Source organism: Pleurodeles waltl, chromosome 12, assembly GCF_031143425.1.
Source record: "Pleurodeles waltl isolate 20211129_DDA chromosome 12, aPleWal1.hap1.20221129, whole genome shotgun sequence".
NCBI classification, from domain to species: domain Eukaryota; kingdom Metazoa; phylum Chordata; class Amphibia; order Caudata; family Salamandridae; genus Pleurodeles; species Pleurodeles waltl.
The window spans coordinates 635,382,228-635,409,014 of NC_090451.1; the positions used below are offsets into that span (position 1 = coordinate 635,382,228).

Below are 26,787 nucleotides of genomic sequence, written 5' to 3' on the forward strand. Positions count from 1 at the left end.
ATTTTTTTAATTATTTTTTTGCCACAATGCCCTTGCAGATTAGACCCCGCTACATGCAAATCAGTCTTGACCCTGGAATCAAGCTAATGCTAGCTAACAGCCCTGATAAGAGCAAGAGCAGTCCTGTGTTGCTTGTGTTCAGTGGCAGGGTGGTCAGAAAACAATGGATTGGTATGTGGCCTGAGCGATTGCCAGTGGCTGAGATTAATTCAAGCATTCCATCCATCACTTTGTTGTTTTTGCATTTCACACTGCTGAAGCTTGCAAAGCTTATTCTGTTCTAGGCAGTGGAATAGGAAAACAGCAAGACAACTAAAGTAGATAAATGTGAATAGATAAAACTCCTCCCGAAATAAATATTGGATGTCTATATAGCACTGATTTATCTTGATTTTCGTGCATCTGAGGTTGTTGGAACAATGCTTGAATTTTGCTCCCCTTTTTTAGGTTTATCTGCACAGTGCTTGTGAAATCTTTCATGCTCATAAAAAAATCTTCAAGGGGTCATAGAGCCCACCCATTACTTACCTTGAATTATCATTGCCCGGCTTCCACGTGACTTCTACATCACTTACCATTGGCTGGCTCCCACGTGGTTTCCACATCGCTCTACTTAACATTGGCTAGCTTCCAAGCGGCTCTGCTGGTCAACGCCTCCTTCTCGCCTCTGTCGTGCAGTCAAGACTGGCCTCGGGTCCAAGTACTGCTTTTGGTACCTGTCTCCTTCCCCTTCCCCTTGCCTCTTCTGCTAAGTGGGGGGTGGCATCAGTGCCTAGCAGTCGCTAAAACTGCTCCCTCGCCGCTCCTTCGCAACTCCTGCACACCAACTTCCCCCTGGGCAGCATTCGACTCTGGAGGGGGCTGGCTGGCCGGCGGGCGGGCAATGTAGTCGGTGGTGTAGCAGGTAGGAACAAGCCTCGGAGTAGAGGGCGTGGAGGGCTTCGACGCCCCAGCTCACTTGTTTGATTCTTCCACATTGGTAAAGCCAATAGATCCTGCACAGGTGAATGCTTTTTAATTAAGTGATAGCACTTAAAATGCCATCGTTAACACCTAAAACACATTTCACAAAAAAGCTACTTTACAGGCTTCTAGCTTATCATCGATTCACTTGTTTACTGAACGTTACATGATGGATGTTTAAACACCGCAGCAAGCCAGGATTGTTCAGGCAGACAATTTTTAAACATCAGCGGTTACTTTTCTGTAACGATAGTTTTGCATTTTGGGGCTTTTAGATTCATGACACCGTGCAGTCCTCATAGTGGAAATCCGAGCTAAAGATGCATGACTTATTTTTAGTTCAGTAAAGAATCCGTTATAATGCTCAGGATGGTACATGGGAAGTGAATATATTGTGGAAAAACAATGTTTTGAATGGCACATACCCCTCTCACGGTCGAGACCCACACATTTATTAGGAACTATAATTTCAAAAGGACGCCCAGTAGATGGCAGCATAATACAAAGTGGTCGAAACTAGGATAGGCTCATGCTGCAACACTATTGTGACAGGCATTTTTCATGTCATTACTGCCACGCTAGTAATTGTTTCACTGTTGTTTCGTTGTCTACGCAGCTTTGTTCGATGTGCCGTCCAATAGTTTGCTTATTTAGTAGTTGCGCTCGGATTTTCTGGGCTATAAACATAGGTATAGTCGAACTATGTGCATGTGTTCTCCTAATGGCCACAGTGTCCTCCGAGGAAGGTGCCACCTTAAACATTTGTTTTGATCTGCCATCTGATTCAGTGCTGTTGGGACTGGATTTCTGTCAACACATGGCAGGACTCTGAAGCTCAGCAGCTTAGCACGAGTAGAGTGACCGCTAAATGTTGCTAATGTATAGTTCCCACCAGTCTGTTTTAGATCTGACATAAAAAACGGGCCTTTCATCTCTTTTGTGCAAAGCAGTGTATGACAAATGTGTTAGTAGATCAACACAAGATGAGGCATTCAACCTACCAAAGATCTTCAAAAAGCAGAGAAGGAAGTGTTTGACCAGGGCAGTCTTGCAGTCTGCTCTGAAGCTAAGGAGCATCCTGTCTTCTCTTTTAACTTGCCTACAACTTTTCACTGCTTCAGATTCAATGACTTCTGCCTTTGAAACCAGAATTGGTGCTGAACATCTAGGACTCTCAAACGAAAACTATTGAAGTCGGGCTGAAAAGCAGCTGAATCATTGTCGGACATGGCATCAGAACAAAAAGGGAACTACCTGAAACTTCCAAGAACCCTGCAGCCATGTCTGGAAGCTGCAGTCTCTGAAAAATACTTTTTAAAGATGACATGGGGCATTTGTTTTAACTTTAACAGAAGATTGGGGAACTGCTCCAACACTTCCCAGTTCAGTGACAGTGCCTGGACAGGAGGGGAAACTCCTCTCGCAAAATATCCTGCATATGGTCGATGCGCCGGTTTATTTCCACCTTTGCCTCGAGCTGCACGTTTTAGGTTTTTGGACAGAGCTGCAAAGCCAATGTATCACCATGCCCTATAAAACAAGCATCTTATAAGCTAACTAGTGGATGCTGCATTTGACTGCATAAAAAGGCCAGCTATTCCACCTCCAACTGACTCCAGTATTGTGATGACAATGTATTAAAACAAATTGATGAGAATAAAGCACAAACCATCGTGGTAACCCCTATGTAGGCATCACGATCCAAAGGTGGGCACGATTTGCGATACCAAAGATTGCACAGAAGGCACCATATGCATGATACACTGGCCACGTGCCCCTGTGTTGTGCACAATCGATACTACCAGCTGAAAGCCTTGTTTAGGTCATTGATATGAGTCCTTCTCTAGTACCTCATTTCATCAAGTGTTCCTGCAGCAGTTAGAGTTCTTACTTCCCAATTTTACTTTCTGAATTACGGCCACACTCACCCCTATACCTAGCGGGGAGCAAATTCCACTCTATCCAGACCCAACTGACCAGAAGACCCACACAGTCAAATTGTAATTATTGTGCATTTGTCAGCCTTGTCTAGAGCGTTTACCCTTACAGCTCCATGCACATTTTGTAAGCATTCCATTTGTCTATGTCTCAGTGCATGGTCAAGCCAGGACTGGCTTAGTTTCCTTCCCAAGTTGATTCATGACATGTGAGCTGTGTACAAAGAGATTGTTAAACAAGTGTACAACATCCTTGTTTGCCCTTCTAAATCAACAACTCAAATACACTGCGCACATTTCCGCTACATTTGTAAAAGGAGCTGCCTTTAGCAAATGCGTACTTGGATCGTCGTAATCCTTATGCTTTGCATGATCCTAGCTCTTTTCGAGGACTGTGCCCCCAAAGTGCATAATATCTGTTGTCCAACATTGTGCCACGCAATACCTTACTAGGTGTACATGGAACCAGCACCAAGCTAAAAAAGTGCAAGTGATAACCGATTTAGAAGCCCTCTGATATAGGTATCAGTACCCATACTAATACCAGATAGTCTTGCCATCCACATGTTTAAGCTCCCAAGTAGTCTGAGATTCAGAAATATGGGACAGAGTATCTGCCGACTGAATCAAACTCTACTGTCTTCATCCACTTGAAAGATGATAGGACAGCTGGTGTAAATTTGCTGTTGATAATTGGGGACTCGCAATGCCACTTTTATCCAGGATGTTAAAGACTTCTGATAATTTATCTCCTTATTACCTCTGTCTTTTCTATGATGAAAATAGCAATTGCTCAAATCACAGGAATCGGCTTCTTGTGTTTTTTTTTTTAATCCAGTGACATTAGTTTAAAGATTTCCATATTTTTATCAGCGAAACTCCCCCCCCCCCCCCCCCCCCCCCCCCCACACACACACACACAAAGATATGGTAGCATCTGCAGGATCAAATTCACCATTCTCCAATTCTGGATGGTTATCAGGCCAGATTTCTTGTAAAAGGGTCACATCACGTTGCAACAAAGAACAAAAAGTGAGGATTATAGGTGAAAACCAGTTGCATTCCACAAAATGAAGGTTAACAGATGATGCGCTCTCTCCTCACCACCTCACATGATCATCTATTCTACTTCGTGACTTAGTCTAGAATTACCCCACACATCAATAATCTTGCATAACACTATCACACTATTTGGGACAGTGTTGCCATCTAGGTTCTTTGAGTAGATATAACTCTGAGGAACGTTCCCTGCTATAGAAGTTACTGGGTGTACCTGTCCCTCAACAATATATGTTCACAAAGAAGAGATTTAACATTTAAACACCTCACCTGTGTCTCTGTGGAAGATTATTTACCCATGAATTGTCATGATCATTATCCTCATCTACAATGGAATCCAATCGTGGTATATTTCTGCAAATGATTTCCCACACTATTTAGTGCATTATTTGTAGTCACATGAAGTTATCCCCCTGAAATGCCATTCACTCCCTTTGCTTGAACCCGAGTTGTCATCATCTGCTGGCAGTAGGTAACATCCAAAAAACAATCTCAGTACATCCATCAATCCGATCCATATGGACTGAACTTGGCACCAGGATATTTGTAAGCAGAAATAGACTTTGTGAAGTACAATGCAAAAAGCTGATCTGCTGTGTATCCTGGCTGTTAACTCAGATGGGGAATATGATGTCAAAATACTCCACCATCGACAGTATGAAAGACCTTGCACACACCCCCACCCCCCCCGTCCCCACACTCCCAAGTCCTGAGCCATTTTTGGAGTTTGTGCTTCGGGCTGCAGAACATTTTGTCTACTTTAAGGTATCCACACCAAATGTGTGTCCTTTTTTAGTAATGTCCTGAGGTACCCAGGGTTTGTGGATCCCTTTGGAGGATACTGACACAATAGGTTAAAAAAATAGCTAACTTTTGATATATATGTTCAGTGGCATGTGTAGCTGCCAGATACACATGCTGTGATTTATCCTGCCATCTAGTGTTGGGCTCAGAGTGTTACAAGTTGTTTTTCTTCAAAGAAGTCTTTTCGAGTCACAAGACCGAGGGACTCCTCCCTTTCCGCTCCATTGCACATGGGCATCGACTCCATCTTAGATTGTTTTCTTTCCGCCATCGGGTTCGGACGTGTTCCTCTTCGCTCCGTATTTCGAATCGGGAAAGTTAGCTAAAATATTGAAAATTCAGCGGTATTGTTCGCACTCGGTACCGGTTTAGTGTTAGTGTATCGACACTGATAACAGAAGCGCTCCGGCGGCCCTTCGGGGCTTCCGCTCTTCAGCAGGGCCTGGTCAGCCTGACCGCGTCCATCGACGAAACTAATGGACCGCACCCCCTTTCGCTTCTGTCTGAAGTGCCACTCGAAGTATCCTTATACAGACCAACACTTGGTCTGTAATCTGTATCTATCACCAGAACACAGGGAGGATACTTGTGAGGCCTGTCGGGCATTTCGATTGAAAAAGACCCTACGCGATCGAAGAGCCAGACGACTACAAATGGCGTCGACACCGAGGGAACAACTAGACGTCGAAGAGGAGGAAAGAATTTCCATCCTGGGAACTGACTCGGATGACCCGAAAGTGAGCGACCCGCAACGACGCAGAAAACAGTGAGTAAAACTGCCCCGTCCAAGACTCACACAAAGATCGTAAAGGCCAAGGGGATGGCACCGCCAGCAGGCCATGGCTTAACCCATCGAAAAGACGATGACCAAACATCAGCACCGAAAAAGGCCAAAGAACTGCTGAAGACATCCTTCTCCGGTTGAGATTCAGGCTCCGAACGATCTCGGCACTGAGAGTTCGACTCACCCAAGGTGAGAAAAGTATCGTCAGAACCAAAAAAGACTTTCTCGGAAGCTTCGGTACTGAAAAAAAGCGGCTTCGGAGCCGAAAAGAAGCTCTTACACGGAAGAGCAAGGACTTTCCGGCCAAATGCAAAAACACAGATTTGAGCAGGAGATAAGTATGGGGGAACCAGACCATACCCAAAGAAGGTTGCATATCCAGAAAGAGACTGGGAAAATACAAACTCTTCCTCCAATTAAAACCAAAAGAAAGCTGGTATTTCATGAGTCAGAAATGCAGCCAAAGGCAAAGGTGGCAAGAGATAAAACACCACCACCAAGTTTTTCGCCACAACCTTCTCCACTGCATTCATCACAGCTGTCCCCGGTAACAACACCTCCAATGCAGTCAACGACCCATACCCCGATGACACAGGATGATCCGGATGCATGGGACTTATATGATGCTCTGGTATCAGACAACAGCCCAGATTGTTACCCAACAAGGCTGTCACCTCCAGAGGACAGTACTGCATATACGCAGGTACTATCAAGGGCAGCTACATTCCACAATGTGGCAATGCATTCAGAGCCAATAGAGGATAATTTCCTATTCAACACCTTGGTGTCCACCCACACTTACTACCAGAGTCTGCCAATGCTCTCAGGCATGCTCAAGCACGCAAAACAGGTCTTCCAGGAGCCAGTGAAAGGAAGGGCTATCGCACCTAGGGTGGATAAAAAATATAAACCTCCCCCAACGGACCCTGTGTTTATAACACAGCAGCTTACGCCAGACACAGTAGTTGTAGGGGCAGCAAGAAAGAGGGCAAACTCTCAATCATCAGGAGACACTCCACCACCTGACAAGGAGAGTAGGAAGTTTGATGCTGCGGGCAAACGGGTGGCAGCACAGGCAGTCAATCAATGGTGGATCGCAAACTCGCAAGCCTTACTGGCTCGCTACGACAGGGCACACTGGGACGAGATGCAACACATTATACATCACTTGCTCAAAGAACACCAGAAACGTGCCCAACAAGTTGTTGAGGAAGGACAAGCAATATCCAACAACCAAATTAGGTCCGCATTAGACTCTGCAGACACAGCAGCACGAACAGTCAACACGGTGGTAACCATTCGCAGGCATGCATGGTTACGAAGCTCAGGATTCAAGCCAGAAATCCAGCAAGCTGTGTTAAACATGCCTTTCAACCAGGAACAATTGTTTGGGCCGGAGGTGGACACTGCAATTGAAAAAAGTAAATAAGGACACAGACACGGCCAAAGCCATGGGCGCGCTCTACTCCCCACAAAGCAGAGGCACATTTAGAAAGCCACAATTTAGAGGGGGGTTTCGTATGCAAACACCAGAAGCTTCCACCTCGCAAACCAGACCCACCTATCGGGACAATACCAGAGAGGAGGGTTTCGAGGCTCATATAGGGGTGGACAATTCCCAAGAGCAAGGGGAAAATTCCAAACCCCTAAAACAGGTCAAACCAAACAGTGACTTCGATGTCTCAAAACCCCAACACTTAACCCCAGTTGGGGGGAGACTTACTGCATACTACAAAAACTGGACACACTTAACTACGGACGCATGGGTCCTAGCCATTATCCAACATGGTTATTGCATAGAATTCATATATTTCCCGCCAGATGTGCCCCCAAGAGCACACAATATGTCCAAACAGCACTTACACCTGTTACAAATAGAAATCCAAGCATTGTTACAAAAACAAGCAATAGAGTTAGTACCCAATCATCAAAAAGGAACAGGCGTCTACTCTATTTCCTAATTCCAAAGAAAGACAAAACGTTAAGACCCATATTAGACCTCAGAACGCTGAATCTCTTCATCAAATCGGATCACTTCCACATGGTAACACTTCAAGAGGGGGTTCCCTTACTCAAAAAAGAGGACTACATGTCCACATTAGATCTCAAGGATGCCTACTTTCACATACCCATACATCCTTCCCACAGAAAATACTTAAGGTTTGTAATACACAGCGTACACTATCAATTCAAAGTTTTACCGTTCGGGATAACAGCCCCGGGGTATTCACAAAATGCCTTGCAGTAGTAGCCGCTCACATAAGGAGACAGCACATGCACGTATTCCCGTACTTAGACGACTGGCTGATAAAAACCAGCACTCAACAACAGTGTCTTCTTCACACGCAATACGTTATAGAAACTCTACACAAACTAGGGTTTTCTATAAATTACCAAAAATCACATCTGCAGCCATCCAAAATACAACAATACTTGGGAGCAACACTCAACACACAAAAAGCGATTGCCACTCCAAGTCCACAAAGGGTACAAGCGTTCCGAAATATAACATTAAACATATAGCCAAACCAACACTACCAAGTGAGGTTTGTAATGTAACTTCTAGGCATGATGTCTTCATGCATAGCCATTGTCCCAAACGCAAGATTACACATGCGGCCCTTACAACAGTGCCTATCAAAACAATGGACAGAAGCACAGGGTCAACTCCAAGATCTAGTGTTGGTAGACCGCCAGACACACTTCTCACTCCAATGGTGGAACCCTATAAATTTAAACCAAGGGTGGCCATTCCAAGACCCAGTGCCTCAAGACGTGATCACAACAGATGCTTCCATGATGGGGTGGGGAGCACACCTCAACCAGGGCAGCATACAGGGACAATGGGACAATCAACAAAAACAACTGCACATAAATCATTTAGAACTGTTGGCAGTGTTTCTAGCATTAAAAGCATTTCAACCACTGATAGCCCACAAACACATTCTTGTCAAAACTGACAACATGACGACAATGTATTACCTCAACAAACCAGAAGGGACACACTCGTCACAACTGTGTCTCTTAGCACAGAAAATTTGGCATTGGGCAATTCACAATCACATTTGCCTAATAGCACAATACATCCCAGGCATTCAGAATCAGTTGGCCGACAATCTCAGTCGAGATCACCAACAAACACAAATGGGAAATTTATCCCCAGATCCTACAAGATTACTTTCTACGCTGGGGAATGCCAAAAATAGACCTATTCGCAACAAAAGAAAACGCAAAATGCCAAAAAATCGCGTCCAGGTACCCACACCCTCAGTCCAAGGGCAATGCGTTATGGATAAATTGGTCAGTGATATTTGCTTACGCTTTTCCCCCTCTACCACTGATTCCTTATCTGGTAAACAAACTAAGTCAAAACAAACTCAAACTAATTCTTATAGAACTAACCTGGGCTCGCCAACCGTGGTACACAACACTGCTAGATTTATCAGTAGTACATCACATCAAATTACCGAACAAGCCAGATCTGTTAACGCAACAGATCAGACACCCGAATCCAGCGTCGCTCAATCTTGCAATCTGGCTCCTGAAATCTTAGTATTTGGACATTTAGACCTTACACAAGAAGGTATGGAGGTCATTAAACAGGCTAGAAAACCCACTACAAGACATTGCTACGCAAACAAATGGAAAAGATTTGTTTACTACTGCCACACTAATCAAATTCAACCACTGCATGCTTCCGCAAAAGACATTGTAGGCTACTTATTACACTTACAAAAGTAAGCTAGCATTCTCTTCAATTAAAATACATCTCACTGCAATATCTTCAGATTACACATTCAACATCGCTTTTTAGAATCCCAGTCATCAAAGCATTTATGGAGGGACTAAAAAGAATCATACCCTCAAGAACACCACCAGTACCTTCGTGGAACCTTAATATTGTATTAACACAACTCATGGGACCACCATTCGAACCCATGCACTCTTGTGAGATGCAATACTTAACTTGGAAGTTAGCTTTTCCAATAGCTATCACATCACTTAGAGTAAGTGAGATACAAGCATTTACTATACAAGAACCCTTTATACAAATACATAAACATAAAGTGGTTCTACGTACAAATCCCAAATTCTTACCAAAAGTCATATCGCCGTTCCACCTAAACCAAACAGTGTAACTCCCAGTCTTCTTTCCACAACCAGACTCAGTAGCCGAAAGAGCCTTACATACATTAGACATAAAGAGAGCACTAATGTATTACATTGACAGGACAAAAACCTTTCGTAAAACAAAACAATTGTAGCCTTCCAAAAACCTCATGCCGGTAATCCTATATCCAAACAAGGCATTGCCAGATGGATAGTTAAATGTATTCAAACTTGTTACATCAAAGCAAAAAGAGATCTACCTATTACACCAAAAGCGCACTCCACTAGGAAAAAAGGCGCAACAATGGCGTTTCTGGGGAATATACCTATGACTGAAATTTGTAAGGCAGCCACCTGGTCTACGCCTCATACATTTACAAAACATTACTTTGTAGATGTGTTAACAACACAACAGGCCACAGTAGGACAGGCTGTATTAAGAACATTATTTCAAACAACTTCAACTCCTACAGGCTAAGCCACCGCTTTTTAGGGGAGGTTACTGCTTAGTAGTCTATGCATAGCATGTGTATCTGCAGCTACACATGCCACCGAATGGAAAATGTCACTTACCCAGTGTACATCTGTTCGTGGCATGGGACGCTGCAGATTCACATGCGCCTTCCCCGGGAGCCAGTAGCCGTTGTTAGTTGATTACGATTTGTAAATAAATATTATTTTAATACACTTTATGTACATACACACCTACTCCATTGCATGGGCACTTCTGATGGATACAACTACCTGTGGATTCCTCACCTCATGAATACTCCGATGGCGCCAGCATTCGACGGAAATCTTCTTACTAGTCTCTGCACGTCGACGAGGATGTCACTGTCTCGCACGCGACGCCGTCTGACGTCATACAGGCAATAAGAGGTCCTCGACGACGTGCGGACGTCAGTTCCCTTTTTTCCGTGCATTCGAAACGGTTATCTTCGAGGGAGCAACTGTTACTCTTGCGGTTACAGTGTATATCTTGCTGCGTACTCTTTCTCTGTGGAAATAATGTCGCAGAGAAAGTCTGGATTTAAGCCTTGTCGTGAGTGTGGAGGCAAGATGTCGGTGACGGATCCTCATTCCGATTGCCTTTGGTGTTTGAGCTCCGACCACGACGTCTCGACTTGTGATTCATGTCAGCACATGAATCCGAAGGCCCTTAAAGAACGTGAGGCGAAGCTGTTTATGGCCAAGTCAAAGGAGAAGCATCACAAGAAGTCTTCTCCAAGACATCGGCGTCATCGAGACTCCCGGCGCCGTAGAGAATCTCGGTGTCATTCAAGGGAGGCTCGTTCCAGGTCTCCGGATCGGCGCCGAAAGACATGGGAGGTCAGCCCCACGGTGACGCCGCATCCTTCGACGCCGTTGCCCTCTCCGGCGTCACCAACTTCGCCTGGACAGGCGTCGGTGATTGAGGTATTGGAGCCTCAAATGTTTTCTCCGGCGCAGACGCCGAGGCCGGCGTCGGGGTTGCCTCCGAGACAGGCACCCCAGTATCCGGCTTTTCCCACCCCTGGAGCCGATAGTTCCGCATTCTTGAATGCGATGTATGCCATCTTCCAACAGATGGCTCCAGGGGGTGCTCCGGCTGGGCCTTTGGCCTTTTCTTTGGGTGATCCTGCGCCTCTTCGGCCGGCACCCTTTATGCCCTTTCTCCCGTTTGGGAACGTGGGCTCGGCGCCAGTGTCGGCGCCGGTGGCCGCTCCGGTGGCTTCGGAGGGATTGGCCCCAGGGATTTCCATCCCGTCGACGTCGAGATTTCGGCCTGTGACTCCGGTGGGTCCATCTGTTTCAGCTGCTCTTCAGTCGGCGCCGAAGTTACCCGTGGCGCCGGATGCAGCGTCGGTGGCTTCGGAAGATCGGCGCCGATCTCCGACTTCGGCGGAGGCATTGTCGACTCCGCGGATTGAGCAACGACTGCATTCAAGGAGGCGTGCTCTCCGGGTACTAGAAGAGCAGGAGTACCAACGAGCCCTAGAGGAAGGAGAGCTAGAGGACTCGGGTGATGGGCTGCGTGGACTGGAGTCGGCCAGTGGGCTGGACATTTCCCCTGAGTGGGACCTTTCGTCCCCGGGGGAATATACCGAGGAAGCTGCTTCCTTTCATACAGTGGTACGGAAGGCAGCTAGTTTTTTGGACCTGCCTTTGCCGGTGGTGGAGGCGAAACAAAACCTTTTGACGGAGGTGTTGCATCCGGCCTCAGCCGTGGCAGAGCCTCTGTTACCTTTTAATGACGCTCTGCTGGATCCGGTTTTAGAGGTGTGGAAGAGGCCGGCATCTTCCCCAGCAGTTCACAGAGCCGTGGCCAGGAGGTATCGGACGGCTCCAACTGATCCTGGTTTCCTATCTAGGCACCCTACACCGGAGAGCTTGGTAGTGCAGGCCTCCTGTTCGTCCAAGTCAGCGCCTGGTTCTTTCCCGACGGTGCCTGGGGACAGAGACTCAAAAAAGCTAGAGGCGCAGTCGAAGAAGATTTTTTCGTCCTGCAGTCTGGCGTTAAAAGCCACTAATGCGACCTGTATCCTGGGGAGGTATATTCATGCTCTGATGGATGACATCTCCTCTTCGTTTACAGAGCTTCCCCAGGGTCTTTTGGATCTTGTCTCTGATGCCCAGGCTGCTGCGACCCAAATTATCCAGACGGGACTGGATACCACCGACTTGGTAGCCAGAGCAATGGGCACAACTGTGGTGGAAAGGAGACAGGCCTGGCTCCGTAACTCGGGCTTTTCGGCAGATGTACAGTCCACATTGTTGGATCTCCCGTTTGATGGGGACAAACTGTTTGGGGCTAAGGCTGATTCGGCCTTGGAACGTTTTAAGGAGAGCAGGGCCACGGCTAAGTCATTGGGACTCCAAGCTCCTTCTTCCACGGCCTCTTCCAGATTCTTCAGGAGGTTTTGTGGATTTGGGCGTGGCTCTTCCTCCTCTTCCTTTCGGGGAAGATATCAGCAACCTGCCTCTTCCCATCCCTATAGATCTTTTAGGGGGAGGGGTAGGGTCCGCACCAGGGGAGCCTCTCAGCAGCACTCTGCCTCTTCCTCATCCTCTGGCGGGGTGCAGCAGGGGAAGCAGCCTTAGGCTTCCACCATTTCCCACTCACTCCTCTCCTGTAGGGGGAAGATTACAGCATTTTCTCACCAAATGGGAGACTGTTACGTCGGACACTTGGGTTCTCAGTGTTGTGGGAAAAGGCTACACCCTTCCCTTTCGGGAGTTTCCGCCCCTCATCCCGCCCTTCGTATTGTTCACAAGAACACCTCCTGTTGCTAGAACAGGAGGTAGAAGTCCTCCTTTTAAAGGGCGCGGTGGAGTTGGTCCCGGAGCAGGAAAGGGGTCAAGGAGTTTACTCAAGGTATTTCCTGATTCCCAAGAAGGATGGTCGTTTGAGACCAATTCTGGACCTGAGGATCTTGAATTGGTTCCTCAAGCAGGAAAAGTTCAAGATGCTGACCCTAGCACAGGTGCTTTTGGCGTTGAACATGGATGACTGGATGGTGTCTGTCGACTTGCAGGATGCTTACTTTCATATCCCGATACTCAAGTCACACAGGAAGTATCTCCGGTTTGTGGTGGGATCGCAACACTACCAGTTTGCGGTCCTTCCGTTTGGTCTTACTTCAGCACCTCGAGTCTTCACGAAGGTGATGTCGGTGGTTGCGGCAGAGCTCAGAAGGAAGGGGATAGCAGTATTCCCTTACTTGGACGATTGGTTGATCAAAGCCAAGTCCCCGGAGCTTGTGTTGCGTCATCTGCAGTCAACAACCCAGTTGTTGTTCGACCTGGGCTTTTCGGTGAACGAGCCCAAATCTCACCTAGAGCCCTCTCAGCGCCTCCTGTTCATAGGGGCAGTACTGGATACAACATTGGGTCGGGCCTTTCCTCCGCCTCAGCGGATTCAAGATATTCAGGATTTGGTTCCAATGTTTCGAAATGGAGCGGTAGTTCCAGTCCTCAAGGTCCTTCGTCTGCTCGGTCTTTTTGCCTCCTGCATTCTGTTGGTCACGCATGCTCGCTGGCACATGAGGGCTCTTCAGTGGTGCCTCCGAAGGCAGTGGTCTCAACACAGAGGGGATCTAGAGGGTACTGTCAAGATCTCCAGAGATGCTGCTGTGGATTTGGAGTGGTGGATTGCAAGCAACAATCTTTCACAAGGAAAGCCGTTCCAGCAGTCGCCACCAGTGGCCACAGTCATAACGGATGCTTCCACTCTAGGGTGGGGAGCTCATCTGGGGGATCTGGAGATCAAAGGTCTTTGGTCTCCAGAGGAACAGATTTTTCACATCAATCTGTTAGAGTTACGGGCTGTACGTCTGGCTCTCAAGGCCTTCCTCCCTTCCCTTCGTGGTCAGTCGGTACAGGTCCTAACGGACAATACTACCACGATGTGGTACATAAACAAGCAGGGAGGAGTGGGGTCGTACCTTCTCTGCAGAGAAGCTCTTCGACTATGGTCCTGGGCAAAGGACCATCGGATTTGCTTGATAGCAAACCATCTGGCCGGAGTCTTGAACGTGCGTGCGGACAGTCTCAGTCGCCACTTCTCGGCAGACCACGAGTGGCGTCTCCATCCAGATCAAGTCCGTTTAATCTTCCAGAAGTGGGGGTTTCCCCGGGTAGATCTGTTCGCCACTCGAGAGAACGCGCATTGTCCGTTGTTCTGCAGCCTTCAGTATCCGATGCAGGAAGCGTTGGGGGACGCGTTTCAAATGACCTGGTGCGGCCAGTTGCTTTACGCGTTTCCTCCCATACCCTTGATTCCTCGAGTATTGAGGAAGATTCGCCAAGACCGGGCTCTAGTAATCTTAATAGCTCCGGATTGGCCAAGGAGGGTGTGGTACTCCGACCTTCTCCAACTCTCAACGTGCCCGCCGCTCCGTCTCCCTTTCAGGGCAGACCTCCTCTCACAGTCGCAGGGGCAGGTTCTACACCCCAACCTCCAGAGTCTGCACCTACATGCCTGGAGATTGAACGGGGCAACCTGAGTTCCTTCTCTCTCCCGCCTGAGGTAGTGGATGTTATATTAGCGGCCAGGCGACACTCCACTAAATCTATCTACGCTAATAGGTGGTCTAAATTTGTTGCGTGGTGTGGAGAGAGGCAGATTGATCCTTTACATGCTCATCTATCGGACGTTTTGTCTTTTGCTCTATCTCTGGCGCAGAAAGGTTGTGCAGTGGCTACCATTAAAGGTTATTTATCGGCCTTGTCAGCCTTCATATGTCTTCCAGACCAACCATCTTTATTTAAATCCCCTATTGTTATCAGATTCTTGAAAGGTCTTCTAAATCAATATCCTCCAAAGCCATTCGTTATGCCGCAATGGGATTTGTCCTTAGTCCTGACTTTCCTTATGGGGTCCCCTTTTGAACCTATGCATTCTTGCCCCTTGAGGTATTTGTTTTTAAAAACAGTCTTCCTGATAGCTATAACATCAGCAAGGAGAGTGAGTGAGTTGCAGGCCTTATCAGTAAAACCCCCTTATACAACTTTTTATGGGGATAAGGTGGTGTTGAGGACCAAGGCTGCTTTCCTCCCGAAGGTTGTTTCACCCTTCCATTTGGCTCAGGCAATTACTTTGTCCACGTTCTATCCTCCGCCTCATCCTTCCAAAGAGGAAGAAAGACTGCACCGTCTGGACCCAAAGAGAGCGTTGAGCTTCTTTATCGATAGAACAAAGGATTTCAGGCTGGAGGATCAGCTGTTTATTGGATACGTGGGCAAGAGGAGAGGAAAGGCAGTCCACAAGAGAACACTATCCAGGTGGGTTGTTCTTTGCATTAAAATATGTTACTCTTTGGCAAAGAAGGATCCTCCTGAGGGCATTAGAGCTCATTCCACCAGAGCTAAGTCGGCCACTTCGGCCTTAGCCAGAGGTGTTCCTGTGGTCGACATCTGCAAGGCCGCAACTTGGTCGTCCCTTCACACTTTTGCAAAACATTACTGTTTAGATTCTGAGGTTAGAAGGGACGGCCATTTTGCACGGTCAGTGCTGCAGGATTTCTTGGTTTGACCATTTAGGCACCCACCGCCGGGCGTGGTACTGCTTTGGGACTCTATTCATGAGGTGAGGAATCCACAGGTAGTTGTATCCATCAGAAGAACGAGTTACTTACCTTCGGTAACGACTTTTCTGGTGGATACATTAGCTACCTGTGGATTCCTCACGGTCCCACCCGCCTCCCCGTTGCCTTTATGGTCTTGCCAAGTAATCCTTGAGTGCGCTCCTCTTGGTCTTTGAGGGTGCAATAGATGTATATATATAATATATTTATATATATATAGGTATGTGTGTATATATCTTTATGTATATACTTGGTGTGTGTATATATTTTAAAAGAGAGTTTTATATATATATATATATATATATATGTACATAACAAGATTTACAGTTATTCATACAATGTGGTGTATTTTTACAATATAATGGATGTTGCTTTGTTCTTTCATTGCATTGCCTGGTTGTTCTCATGCACGTAAAAAATGATTGGTACTGACGTCCGCACGTCGTCGAGGACCTCTTATTGCCTGTATGACGTCAGACGGCGTCGCGTGCGAGACAGTGACGTCCTCGTCGACGTGCAGAGACTAGTAAGAAGATTTCCGTCGAATGCTGGCGCCATGGGAGTATTCATGAGGTGAGGAATCCACAGGTAGCTAATGTATCCACCAGAAAAGTCGTTACCGAAGGTAAGTAACTCGTTCATCTAGTATACTCTCAACTGCTACCTCTCCCTCAGCGGGGAAAACAATCTAAGATGGAGTCGACCCCCATACGCAATGGAGCCGAAAGGGAGGAGTCCCTCTGTCTCGTGACTCGAAAATACTTCTTCGAAGAAAAACAACTTGTAACACTCCGAGCTCAACACTAGATGGCAGGATAATGCACAGCATGTGAATCTGCAGCGTCCCATGCCACGAACAGATGTACACTGGGTAAGTGACATTTTCCATATATATATATATATATATTTTTTTTTTATTGTAAAAAAGTGCTCCAGATAATAGTCAGTTTTTTGTCATAAAATGACATCAACAAACAGTTAGCTGTGCTAAAGTCACGATCTTACCTGCTTTCAGAAACCTACAGAGCTGAATTAAAAAAAAAAAACACGAATTGTTTACAACAGTTTTGGCATGTTTCAAACAGGTAGTCAATTTTTCATATTTTTTTGGGCTCCCAACCTACTTTCAGTTTGTGATGTAAACCAGTGGGAACTCATGGGTGATGGCTATCAATTTCTGAAAACATAGAATTCCGAATTTACCAAAGGGTCATATGTGTAGATTCCTCAAGGTTTTCCCAAAGAAACTAACTGTTGAAATAAAGAAATATTGAAAAAGGTAGGAAAACGTAATATACCATTACCTCTGCTTCATCATTACTCATGGTTTTGGGTATATATAGGGTTTGTAGGTTCTCCAAAAACCCAAGGTACCCAGAGCCAACAACAGTGTTTTTTCTTTGTGTATTGGGTATCGACCAATGAATATGGTGGATTAGTTAGAGTGAAAAATTGGTATCAAGGAGACCTGTGGATTTCTGAAATGGGCACACAATATACATACTAGCATGTTTTAGAGGATATATTTCAAAATGTCTTCTATGTCAGGACCGGAGGCTCAGATTATGCTTCTCTTTCCAGGCTTTATTTTCAACAGTAGCCAATGAAAACCATGGAAAGTAAAAAACTACATTTCCCAACATTAGTAATATCAATTGATGAACCATAGAGGAGGAAGCCTATAAAGTGTTGCATCACACCCAGCCACTCCTCTTTCTTTGCTGCTTCGCAGCCAGTTAAGTGGTTTTCCCTTATTTTCATGTTTACATATCTTTAATTAAATTGTGGTAGGAGCGGTATATTCCCTCCTTATAAAGTGTCCTTTTGGATCGCTTTTGCCTCGGTGGAGTGGGAGCAGGGGAGCGAGGACTCGCGCGTTCCGCGCAGTCCTCTGTTTATAGCTGGTGTGGTGACAAATTTTATTGCCTTTATTGATTTATGACTTGCGCTCTACTCGAGCGAGTGGTCCGGAGCTGTGCAACACATGTGCACGCCTCCCGAAGCGTTATTCTGCCTCAGAGCTTGCCGCGTGTTGTACAGCTCTGCCCCAGAGGCCTAACTTCACTCGCGTCCTGAGCGCTTCCAGCCGGGCCGAGTTCGAAGTGTTTACTTTGCCCCAGGGGGGCCCCCTTCAGTATCAATCGCGCTGGAGCGCGTTTTCATGCACAATTAAGCCCTTTTCAAGGCGTTTTCTCGCTCGCCTGAGCGTTTGCCCTCCAGGGGTCCCTCTTTTCATTTTATTTAAGCGCGGGAGTGCTATTTATTACTAGATTTCCTTATTTTCACTGGCTCAGCTCCCCTCCTACACCCCAGTGCCTGGACACTGGGGTTGAAATAAATTATTATTCAGGCTCGGCCTGCTTACAAGGGTGTAATTAACTCTTTACAGGGCCGCTCCCTCCACGTCCTATTTGTTTTGTGTTTTTCTGCCCTGTTTTTTGCCTCACCTGTCTATACTGCTCCTTTGGAGCCCCTTCTGCTGTTCAACAGTATGGCTGGCTATGATGACCAAGCCGTGGAATTGTATTATCTAGAGGACAATACTGGTCCTTTTGACCAAGATTTAGTGTATGCTCTTGACGCAGGAGTGCGCCATTCAGTCAATCAGGCTTTAGCTCAAGCCATTCAACCCATCAAACACCACCTTTTGGGGTTGGTAGAGCAACAGGGCTGGGTTGCCCCGCCGGGCCCCCAACCCATAGGGGAATCTTCCCTTCCAACTAACACCCAGGCTGCTAAGCAGGTTTCTAACCCACATGCTGCGGACTTTGAATCCCTTCTAAGAAATATGGCAAGGGAGCATGACTATAATGCGGGATCGCATAAGAAAGCTGTTAGTGACCCAGTTTCCTCTTCTTCTGAGCATTCGTCCGAGCAGGGTGACGAACCCCCTCGTAAGCGCAAAAAGAAGGTTCATCACCAATAGGCACCTGCTCCTAAGGTTCTGACATTCGAACCGTTGGATATTATCCACCCAAGATCTTCGCTTTGGCTACCATCCCCGGAGGTGGCGGATTATGTGGAAGCCCACATTAGACACAGCTTCGATAAGGATATTCGTTCTAGGCTAAGGTCTGAGTCCCCCAGGCCAGATTTTCCCTCCAGGGTTACCGAAACCCCCGAATTAGATCCTACTCTAGTCACTTTCCTCAAGAAATCTGCAAAGGACCCAAAGAAGGGTATTGATCGTGCCTGGCGCGGATGCCAGGATAGACTGTTGGACATTTCCAGTCCCTTAACAAAAATTTTAGAGTTAGCCTTTCAGGCCAAGGAGTCGGGTGAACCCGGACATTTTAGTAGGTTGGGCTCAGAGAGCTCTTTGCTTCTTGGGCAATGCCAATTGTGCCATATCTTCGGAACGTCGCAGGTCTGTACTGATGAAGCTAGACCCCAAGTTGGCGGACCTCGCTGCATCTGAGTCTGGTCCTGTGGCTCAGGGTTTACTGTTTGGAGCCCCCTTTATGAAGGAATTGTCCAAGTTCGTTTCCACCTACGCCAGTTTGGACAAGGCACAAGGATCCATCAGGAGAGTGCTACGTCCACTTTTTAGAGGGGCCGGATGCTACAGAGGGCGTGCCTTCGGCCGCTTCAACCAACAAGGCCCTCAACGTGGCTTCTACCAACAAGGAAGAGGAAGTTATCAGGAGTACGATTCCTCCTCTTCTACCTTCTACCCATCGAGACCAAGATCTGGTCGAGGCAGATTCCGCAGGGGGAGATCCAAAGGTCATCAATCTTTCTCCCAAGAGTCGGGAGGCACAGGTGAGCTTGATTGTAAGTTCAGAGGTAATGTTGAGGGGCAGAACGCAGTGTTTTTTTGGAGGCTTGGCGCCTGATTTCTTCAGATGTTTGGGTCTTCGAGACCGAGCAGGGGTTCAAGCTAGAATTTTACGAGTCCCCACATCAACACTGCCTTCCCAGGCAAGTATATTTTTCCCTTCAAGAGCACAGTCACATTTCGGCAGAAATGTCAGCTCTAGTAAAGAAGGGCGCTGTTGTCAAAGTTCCTCGTCACCCTTCAGGTTTTGTCAGCCCAGTATTCCTAGTGGAGAAGAAAGGTGGCGGTTCTCGCCTGGTTCTAAACTTAAAAGACTTCAACGTTTTTTTGCTATATCGCCATTTCAAGAGGGAGGGTATCCATTTGCTGAGGGACGTTCTCCAAGAGGGAGACTGGCTGGTCCGCTTAGATCTAAAGGACGCTTACCTGACCATTCTTATTTTTCCTCCACACCGGAGATTTCTCCAGTTCTATTGGGAGACCGAGTACTACAAGTACAAAGTTCTCCCCTTTGGTCTGTCTTCTGCCCCTTGGTGTTTCATGAAGGTAATGCGCCCAGTCGTGGAATTCCTTCGCTCTCAATCTGGAATGTTCAGTGTCTCTACTTCAGAGTCTGGGTTTCATTATCAATGCCCATAAATCCATTCTGGTTCCCTCTCAATGGGTAGACTTTCTGGGTTTCCAGATAGACTCAATACAATCTCTATTGATTCCCCCCCCCCCCCCCCCCCCCAGGAAGATTCATTCAATCAAGAGAGAGTTGAGGTCTCGATTATCCAAACAGACTGTATCATTGAGGGCGATTGCCCGCATGGTGGGCCTGCTTTCTTCTTTGATTCAGTCGATTTTTCCGGGTCCCTTGCATTACCGAGCCCTTCAACGTTTGAAGATATCTCATCTTCAGAAAGGTCTCAGTTATGCGGATCAGGTTCCCCTATCCGAGGAGTCTCGTGCAGAGATGAATTGGTGGTTGGATCATATGGAAGCCTGGAACGGTAGAGCCATCTTCAGCTCTTATCCAGACGTAGTGATAGTCCGACGCCAGTCGTTGGGGCTGGGGAGCCCGGTGCGGATCAGTGTCCACGGGAGGCAGATGGTCCAGCACGGAGTTGAATCTACACATCAATTGTTTGGAACTCCTAGCCGGCTCATTTGCAATCAAGAGTCTTTCTCCCAACAGAGCGAACTGCTGTATTCTCCTTCGCATGGACAATATCTCGGCGGTGAGATATGTCAACAAGTTGGGGGGAACTCGTTCCCGCATATTAGCGGAGATATCCAAGGAGTTTTGGCACTTTTGCCTTCAACACAGGAGTTCAGTTGTGGCAGAGTACCTTCCGGGGGCCAACAATTTGGTGGCGGACTGGAACGCTCGTCACCTGAGACTTCAGCGATTGGAGGTTACATCCCAGAGTTTTCAAAGCTCTTTCTGCACGGTGGGGTCCTTTCTCAATAGACCTGTTTGCGTCTCGCCTCAACCGACAGATAAAACGCTTTTTCAGTTGGAGACCAGATCCAGAAGCATTAAAGACTGATGCCTTTCTTCAGGACTGGTCTCAGGAGCAGAGTTATGCTTTTCCTCCATTCCTAATGATTCCCAGGGTCTTGGCTCAAATCAGACGTCAGCAAGCGGAGTTGGTCCTAGTGACTCCTCTTTGGAGATCCCAAGCTTGGTTCCCGTTGGCAATGGAGTTGAGTTACGATCATCCGATCCTTCTTCCGTTCCAGGAGAATCTTCTCCAGGACCCTCTGGGTCTGTGGCATCCATTAATCCTGTCGGGTCAGCTATCCCTCGTGGCTTGGCGTCTTTCAGGGAAAGATGGAGCATCCCAGGGCTTTCGCAAGAGTCTTCCAAGTTCATTGCAGGTTCCTGGTCTTCCAGTACTCACAAGAGATACGCTTCGCCTTGGAAGCGATGGAGCTCTTGGTATAGTTCTCGGAGTGCGGATCCTTCTTCAGCAGGTTGCTGTCTGGTCTTAAATTTCCTTTCTTCTCTAGCGGCATCAGGTCTGGCTTATCGCTCTATCAATAACTATCGGTCTGCTATTTCGGCAGGCCACTCTCCAGTGGAGGGTAAACCCATTGGCGAGTCCCCAATTGTGTGCAAATTAATGAGGGGTATCAGATTGGCCGACCCCCTCGGCCTCATTATTCTTCCCTTTGGGATGTTAATGTTGTACTTTGGTTTTTAGAATCTTGGCCATCTAATAGATTTTTGTCTAGAAAACAGTTATCTGCTAAACTCACTATGTTATTATGTTTAATCTCCTGCAAGAGAGTCTCAGATGCCAAGGCTCTGGATTTGGCTGGGAGAGTAGAACTAAATGCAATCTGAAGACTGTTTCTTATCCCTGTTTTGTGGACAACCCCAACCTTTGTGTGGTGCAGTGCCTCAAGGCTTACGAGGTGAGTACAGAAGAGTTTTGTTATGATATGGGAGGGCAATTGCTTATTTCTTTAGTTAAACCTTATCACCCTCGCTAGGTGGGTACGTTGGGTTCTGAGTGAAGCAGGGATTGATATTTCTAGATTTGGTGCTCATTCTGCCAGAGGAGCTATGGCTTCGAAGTCTTTGGCTTTGGGTTCTCGTTTAGAGGACATTTTAAAGGCAGCAGACTGGTCTTCCCCTTCGACTTATAAAACGTTTTATTATAAACCTATTGTTGACATTGCATCTGTGGTGGTGAATCAGCTTTGAACAAGCATAATCTGAGCCTCCGGTCCTGACATAGAATTTAAAAAATCTAGTATTTGCGCTAAGAATTTTTCAATTCTATTAAGGACACAGAGGCGAGGATTATCCCGCGCACTGTTATATATGTTTATTGTGGTACATATTATTTGCATTAAGTTCATGTACAAGTTACTGTATTTCAGTGCTATCCCACCCTGTTTAGTAGTTGTTCTAAGTATCTAGTATGATTCAGTTTTTTATGGCCTGAATTTTTTCCTTTTTCCTAGGAAATGATGAGAAATAGTTTGGCCGTTCTGATATCTCTCTACTTCCAGTCAAGTGGGATTCCAGTTCTTCTGTTTTCAGGATTTTCGTTTTCAAGTTCATGTTAAGACTTTGGTTTTTTCTGTTGCAAATTTTGGACAAAGAAAGAGGAGTGGCTGGGTGTGATGCAACACTTTATAGGCTTCCTCCTCTATGGTTCATCACGTGATATTACTAATGTTGGGAAATGTAGTTTTTTACTTTCCATGGTTTTCATTGGCTGCTGTTAAAAATAAAGCATGGAAAGAGAAGCATAATCCTCGCCTCCGTGTCCTTAATAGAATTGAAAAATTCTTAGTGCGAATGCTAGAAAAATCTTTATTGGTACACACTGGCTAATATTTGGAAGACACAAATGCAGTGAAATCCAGTTGGTAGTAACAAATATTCTATGCTCCCACGTCTCTTCCAATAAAAATGGTACCTCACTTGTGTGGGTAGGTCTAGTGCCAGTGACCGGAAATGGCCCAAAATGCAACATGGATACATCACATTTTTCCACTCAAAAGTGACCTTTTAAAAAAAAAAAAAAAATTATGCAAAGTGAGTAGCTGTAGATTTTGGGCCCTAGCTTAGCCGGCACAAAGGAAAACCTAGCAAACTTGCACATTTTAAAAAAACTAGACACCTGACGGAATCCAGGTTGGGGTGACTTGCCTAGCATTCAGGTTTTTTTTTTTTTTTTTTTTTTTTTTTTTTTACCCCGAATCACTTGCAAATTTCAAACTTTGACTAAAGAAAATGCACTTTCCTCATATTTCAGTGATGGAATGTTCTGGAATCTGCTTGGAACCACAAACTTCCTTCCACCCAGCATTCTCCACGTCAATGTTCAACATGGTACCTCACTTGTGTGGAAAGGCCTTGGGCCCACAACAGGAATCAGGCCAAAACATGACATGGATACATCACATTTTTCCACTCAAAACAAATACTTTTTTTGCAAAGTGGATAGCAGTGGATTTTGGGCCTTAACTCAGCTGGCGCATAGGGAAACCTAGCAAACTTGGCGCATTTTTTAGAAACTAGACACCTGAAGGATTCCAAAATGTGGTCACGTCCAAGACTCTCATCAGGTTCTTTTTACCCAGAATCTCATGTAACCCTCAAACTCTGATATAAAAATACATTTTCTTCATATTTCTGTGATGGAAAGTTCTGGAATTTGCGGGGAGCCACAAACTTCCTTCCATCAAGCATTCTCCCAAGTCTCTTGAGAAAAGTGGTACCAAACGTAAATGTAGGCCCATTGCCTGCGGCTGGAAACTGGCCAAATCAATCATGGATACATCACATTTTTCCACTCAAAACCCATCCTTTTTTTTTTTTTGTAAAGTGGGCCCAAGCTCAGCTGGCACCTAAAGACACCTAGCAGACTTGTGCATTTTAAAAAAGAAAACTGGATACCGGGGGGAATTCGGAGTGAAGTGTCTTGTGTGGCTCAGCAAGTTTTTTTTTTGTTTTTCTTTTTTATCCAGAATCTCATGCAGACCTCAAACTTAGACTTAATAAATTTACATTTTCCTCACATTTCTGTGATGGAAAGGTCTGGAATCTTGCGGGGAGCCACTAAATTCCTACCACCTTGAATTGCACCGTGTCCTCCAATAAGAACGGTCCCCCCACTTGCGGGGGCGGGCCAAGAGACCATGACACACAAGGTGCTAGAGTGCTACATTGATAGATAAGCAAAATGGGTATCTGCAGTATTTGGGGCCATGATGTGGTGCCACTCATGCAAACCTATGAACCACAGACATTTTTGAAAGCTAGACAACCAGAGGATTCCAGGGTGGTGTTCCTTGTGTGGATTTTGTAAGGTTTTCTTACCCACATTGCCCTGCAAACTTCAAACTTTGCCTCAAATCATACATTTTCCTTTTATTTCTATGATGGAACTTTCATAATTCAGAAAATTACTACCACTCAGTGTTGTGGCATTTATGCTGATAACGCTGCACCACTTGTGTCACTGGGCCTAGTGCCTGCGACAGGAACAAATCAAACCAAGATCAATGGGAGCCCTTACGAGGGGACTCTCATTTACCTCGGTTTGATCCATTCCTGTTGCGGACACTAGCCCCAGCCACACAAGGGGCACAGTGTTTTTATTAGCACAAGTGAGACAATGCTGGGTGGTAGGAATTTTGTGGATTACTTCTGATTCCGAAAGATTGCATCACAGAAATGCAAGGGAAATTTGTGATTTTTTTTTTTGCCACAGTTTTAGGTTTGCAGAACATTGTGGTTAGGAAAACCTCATGGGATCCATGTGAAGCACACCACCCTAAACTTCCACATTTCAGGAATGTGTTTTTTTTTTTTTTTAGGTATCCATAGGTGTCGGCGAGCCAGGCCACAGTTAACGTAGCTACCCCTATTACCAAATCAGGTTTTTATTTTATTTTTAATTTTTTTACAAGAAATGTTGACGTTTCCACATTACGTTTTGGGGCTTTTCCTGTTGTGGACATTAGCCCCATCCATACAAGAATAGTCGTTTTTATTGGAACAAGTGGGGGGATGCTGGGTAGTAAGAATTTTGTGGACTCAAGTGTATTCAGGAAGTTTACATCACAAAAATGCAAGGAATATGGGGGATTTTAGGCAGTTTGAGGTGTGCAACACATTGTGGGGGGAACAAAATCTTGAAATCCACGCAAGGCATACCACCCTGGCTTCCCCTCAATGTCTAGTTTTCCAAAATGTCTCGGTCTGGTAATGTTCTCCAAGTGGTGGCCTACCCAAACCCAAAAGGTGCAACCATTTACCATGGCTAGTGGAAGATAATGGGATTTAGCCCCACTCTCCTGGCCTACACGGAAAAACAGCACCCAAAAGAATCCAATGTCCTCTCATGCCTGCAGGATGGGATCCTATGCCCCACAGGAGAGCAGAATGACTATGGAAGATTTAAGGGTGAAGGTGGGGCCTGATGTCATGATGAATTAGACCCATCCCATTATTTTATTAAATAAATAATAGTTCTGGGCTTTCTGGCCCTGGGGGCAATTTCAGGCATACTCCTCTGCGGAGGCCAAAATAGTGGTTTGTTCCCTTTGGGGGTGGTGGGGGTGGCCAGAGCCAGAGTGTAACGCTTGTTCGCCTTTCTTTTGCTCCAAATGCAAAATGGCTAGTGTCTAATGGGCTTTTTACCCTGTCCCTACCCAGGGGGTAAGATTTGGGGCCACCTCCCCAATTGGAACAAACCTCCTGTCTGTCCCTTTTTGGCATGGTGGTATGGCTCGATACTAGAGTACACTGCCCTCTCCTTTTGTTTGTGTATGGTGTCATTTCAAAATCCCTAGTGCTTACTGTGCTTTCTGTCCCCTGGAGGGAGGGCAGATTGGGGGTGAATACCCATATCCACCCATGGGGGTAGGGCAGAAAGTCATTTGGGCCCTGGGGTGGGGAGAGCACAGCCCCATGCCCAATGGGGGCCCTCCCGCCCCACATCAGTCTGCAAAAATGCAGTGTCTCTTGTCTAGTGGGCTTTCTCTCCCCTAACCCACTCACCCCCTGTGGGGAAAGCACTTTGGGGTAATTGCCCCCATCTAACTCCTGGTGGGGAGGGGGCAAAAAGACTATTGAGCCCATTTTGGGGGTGCAGGGCATCGCCATGCCCAGGGTAGGCATCCCCATACCTATGTTTTTTCCCTGCTGCCTACTGGAGTTTCTGTACCCTGGGAGGAGCAGATTGACGATAATGGCCTCCTTCCCATCCACCATTTGGGGGCAGAAAAACTGTGCCCTTTCTGGGGTGAGATATGGCCATGTCCATGGGGGTCAGCCCCAATTCCTATATTTATATTTACAAAAGTCCCTGATGTATACCCAGCTTTCTAGTGGGGGTGTTCTGCTCCCCCATGGGGGCAAAATTGGGTGTAGTCCCCAAAACTGCCCCCCCTGGGGGTATAGAAAGACTGTTGCATGTATATCGGGGTGGAGGCAAGGCTAAGCCCTGATGTGAAGCCCACATCTGTATATTTCTATAATAAAAAAATTAAATTCCTTAGTGTCTAGTGGGCTTTCTGCACTCATGGGGGTGGAGGTGGGAGGTAATTGCCCCCTCTGAGGGGGCAGAAAGACTGTTTACCTGTATTTTGTGTTGAGGGCACGGCCATGCTCATTGTGGTCAGCCCCACCACAAAATGTTTATTTTAAAGTAAAACCTGGTAGCTAGTGCCCTTCCTTCCCCCCCCCCCCCCCTCGGTGTGGCAAATTGGCGGTAATCACCAAATCTGCCCCCCCAAATCCAGGGAGGGTGTGGAGACAGAAAGACTGTTGCA

The 26,787-nt window shown here is 46.4% G+C and overlaps 1 protein-coding gene across 3 annotated transcripts in view; it reads left to right on the top strand.

The window, feature by feature from the left end:
- The first annotated feature begins 646 nt into the window (after window positions 1-646).
- LOC138268449 (mothers against decapentaplegic homolog 4-like) overlaps window positions 647-26,787 on the top strand; it is a 430,729-nt gene continuing 404,588 nt past the window's right edge. For all 3 annotated transcript variants that reach the window (XM_069218099.1, XM_069218104.1, XM_069218102.1), the window contains exon 1: window positions 647-904. The gene's annotated coding sequence lies outside the window, so the exon portion shown is untranslated. The remainder of the gene's footprint in view (window positions 905-26,787) is intronic.